We start from the raw sequence: 4,665 nt of genomic DNA, 5'->3' as shown, positions 1-4,665 counted from the left end.
ATTTCATATAATATTGATATTATTTATTTTGTATTTCATCTTCTCAATAGCTATGATTATCTTGTCTGAATTACTGAATTCCTGCAGTAGTTAGGCGAGGGTCACTCTTTATGATAGGTAGACATATTCAGCATAAGTAACGAACCAATGTCTCAATACAACGTTGGGGAATTACCCTGATTTTGTCTACCTATTATAAAAAAAGTCCTTAATTATAAGGCATAATGCAGATAATCGGAGCTATTAAAATACATGATACAAAATCAATGTTACTGAGGCAGCCTTTGTCCTTAACAAAACTTTCCTTAAAGAAGGTTTACTATCTAAATGACGATAATAATAATAATAATAATAATAATAATAATAATAATAATAATAATAATAATAATAATAATATTTCTATCAAAATCCAAATTAAAATATATTAATGAAAACAAATTTAAGCCATTAGCACGACAGCCGTCCATATATCCAGCCTAACTCTGCTTATGCGTAGATCAAAGAAAGAAAATATTCGTTTTATTAGAATTCCTCTCGCTTTAACTTCGTCATTGGAAAATATTGTGAGAGAGAGAGAGAGAGAGAGAGAGAGAGAGAGAGAGAGAGAGAGAGAGAGAGAGGAGAGAGAGAGAGAGAGAGGGGGGATTGTAAAATTGTAATACAAATTATTGAAAGATTATGAAGACTATGTCGAGCCGTCTGTTTTATTATGCGGCTTCAATTGAGCTTCTGGTGAACAGTCATTACTATACAGTAAAAGTAATCTATGAAGAGTGTCGTTGAATACTTCATGAAATGAAAACCATTAAAAAAGAACAAGGTGTTTAAACATAATCCAGAAATTGCAGTTCAACTTTACGGAGATCATGCATTATAACATATAGCATCTCCATTTCAATTACACACATGAATAAAATCTTTCGTCTAAAACAATAAACTAGAAACGGTATGGTTTTTTTCTCTTCCAGATCTCAGTAACAATAGAAATTATTAACTAGTATATAGAACACTTATTTCCAACCCTTTTACCTAATGAATTTTCCCATGGCCCTCTGGATATCTAAAGTTATCTTAGCTAAATATTTTTACTTGATTAAGTAAACAAGTAACTCTTCTTTCCAGAATTCTGAATAGAATAACGAATAATGTATGTATATTTATACTAGTTTATTTCCAAATTTCCACTACTGGATAGAAGGAAGCGTAATGCTAAAAAATAAAAACAATATAAAAAACCACCGTTTGCACAGACGAACAATTTAAAAATGAGAATAAACTCGTAAACCTTAATAATATCATAATTTGACTTCAATTTTAGACAATTTCTTCAAGCACTGAAATAAACCAAGAGAGCAGAAAAACTTCTCGACTCCCCATATGTGACTGGCAGTCTTTTCGCCGAGAACCATTTGTAGCAATCATCGGATGCTTAATTTTCTCGGGAAATGTCAATAACGTGAGTACACGAAATGGTAACAATTTATGAAACTGTTTCTGGTCCAGTATTTCCGAAGGTCTTAATTTTGCAGTAATTAAATCAAATTTTTTAATAGTAATGAAAGAAGCAGTTTAATCACATAATATATCATGTATCAGTATATCTGTGGGCATAGGAGAGAAATAATTATAAATATTAGGAGGGATTGTAATACGCACAAAATATTGGTATTCCAGTGCAGCATAATTGATTGAATATACTGTTATAGGAAACCTTAGGCGGATAAAGCATTTACATCAATTATATTATCATTAGTTATGAATATTTTTTGGATAGTATAGATGGAAGGAAGTAAAACCTTCATTATATCCTAAAAAGAGAGATCTATGTTATTATTCCATATTGTTATATCGCCATAGAACCAATGCAAGTATGATTTTTTTTCCATATCTACTTCAATCAAAAACACAAATCAACTAGACCGGAATGCTGCTGGCTTTATGTAAGTCATAATCTCATAAGCAATGCGCATACTAATCACTGTTGAAAAAAGTCCTTACTTAGTTACTTAGTCTCCTTTATCCATAGTGAGGTATGCCTTCTATCGAAAATATTTTGTTTTAGTTAGGATGGTTGTGTTTCTTTTCAGAAACCTTTATTCTCGTCATGCTGGATACTAGAAATGTATGAGCTTAGAGTGACGTTGATGCAAATAACCAAATAACCTAAGAAGATTCAGGGATTAAAGTTCATGAATATTTCTTATTTAAACAAGTGGCGTGTGTTGCTGCTAGGCCTCCACAAGATAATAGATAAATCTATGTTTCCATAGCAGTATCTCATGTTTGATACGTAAATCGTTTCTTCTCAATACGGGATTACGAAAAGTCTGATTTTTTTATCAATCTTGTTATCTTTTAATTAGGAAGTGAATAATCAGTTATGCACAAGTTTTAGAAGCCATTCCAGGACAACATGTATGTAATAATGGGAATTGATTGTTATCTTTTTATTTACAAATCTATCATTTTCTACCTATCCATAATATAACATGATATATACCATAATATCATGTTATATAGTATTATGGAATATCATAAATAATATACTCTAAATATAACATAATATAATATCCAAAAGTGTATGTAAGTTATATTTTCATCTATCTGATTACCATAATATATTTCCCAGGTGACTGATGCTATCATATTAAAAAAGCTAACGAGATATCAATACAAAATTACATTGTTTCGATTAATATATATATATATATATATATATATATATATATATATATATATATATATATATATATATATATATATATATACATATATATATATATATATATATACATATATATATATATATATATATATATATATATATATATATATATATATATATATATATATATATATATATATATATATTATACACTCGTTGTCATTTAACTAAAACATTGTCCTTTTGGCTGTGTCAGTGATTATAAAAAACTCTTAACTTCTCCTTAATGTCCTTTTATGTCGTTACTACCTATTTTATTAACCATAAACCAGGTTAGGTACTTCACTTATTTTCAGAATTGAAGTTGTTAATCTAAAACGTGACACATTATATTGTCATTCAGATATTTCATTTCTCTTTTTCCTTATATCAGCGTGTTGCAGTCATACGAACTCCTTTTGTGTGACTTTTTTATGTAATGTATTCACTAAAATTATCTTTTTCTATATATCATTAATTTGTTTATCTGTAGGATTAAGAAGGAAAGCATCGTTCGTTTGGCTCTGTTACATCAACTATGATCTTTCTATATTTCATATGACTATATCAATTATAAATAAAGAAATTATCTTTGTTTTAACATTTAATTTGATAAAAATTATAAAGAGTGATTTACAAGTTTTGGAAGTCATATCAAGGGTATTGCAAGTGTCGCTAGTTTCTCCATCACCACTGCTGAATCAGAGGTTGTGCAAATGAAACATGCATGAGTAAAAGGGATAACATTAAGAAGTAGAGCTATCAACAACAGTGTTTCTATATGTATATGTCTTAGGTTTGTTATTAATATGATGGATGGTTAAAGATATTTTTTTATTTTTATTAGTGACCGGGGATGGTTTACCAGTGCCTGGAAATGCAGAGAAAGGTTTGGTGAATAATTATGCTTATAACGCATGTTAAAATGTATTTATATATTTCATTGGTGGCGCATTAATAAAAAAAAATTATAATAGCTATGTTTTTTACGGTGATGCACAACTCAAGGTTAAAGAAGATAAATGTATAGATCTAGCGCAATTTTATTCAGCAAAGACAAAGGGTTGTGTGGTAAATTTTTGGCATAAGACAAATACATAAGTATTCAGTGCTTATACAATACTAACTTAGATGAGGTTATATGAGGGGGGATATTTTTTGAAAATGCTTTATCCTTTTTTTTTTTTTTTTTAATAAACTATTCATTTATTTAATTTATCTTTATATTTCTAAAATGAGTGAAAGAATCTGTTGTTTATACTTTTAGTTGCTTTATTTATTATCTTTTTTTTGGAAAAAAAATCAAAGAAAGTTAGAGAAAAATATGCTTTGCCAACCATCGTTTCTAAATAAATGCTATACCTTTCCACGGTTGACAAGATTTCAGAGAACTATTATTGCAATAAAAGGTCAAACAGAGAGAGAGAGAGAGAGAGAGAGAGAGAGAGAGAGAGAGAGAGAGAGAGAGAGAGAGAGAGAGAGATCTTTAACTCAGATAGGAGTCCATCAAAGAGAAATTTCCTGGTGGGGGAAGGCTAATTATTCGAGGATTGTAGGTCAAACGTTTCGTTTAATAAAAACTTTCACAATACTGTGGAACCGAAAGACAAGCTTGACTCTTTCGCAAGGTTATATTTGGAGATATTCTGGCCATGCAATCATTGGTGCATTTCAGAAAAATTGTCTTTGAAAACTATTAGGAATCGCAATAAATATACTTCATATCTGTTTCGGTAGAATTCTGCTTCTAAACATAGTATCATGGTATGTGGTCAAACTACTACTGCTACTGCCAATAATAATAATAATAATAATAATAATAATAATAATAATAATAATAATAATAATAATTATCTTCATGCCTAACACAAGGAATGATTTCTACTTCCGACACTAAATCTAGAAATATTTTGGTTATTATGTTAATATAACTATTTATATATATATATATATATATATAT

The sequence above is a fragment of the Palaemon carinicauda genome, chromosome 26 (genome assembly GCF_036898095.1).
Source record: "Palaemon carinicauda isolate YSFRI2023 chromosome 26, ASM3689809v2, whole genome shotgun sequence".
Lineage (NCBI taxonomy): Eukaryota > Metazoa > Arthropoda > Malacostraca > Decapoda > Palaemonidae > Palaemon > Palaemon carinicauda.
The sequence above is the reverse complement of the archived record's forward strand: the minus strand, read 5'-3'. Positions refer to the sequence as shown.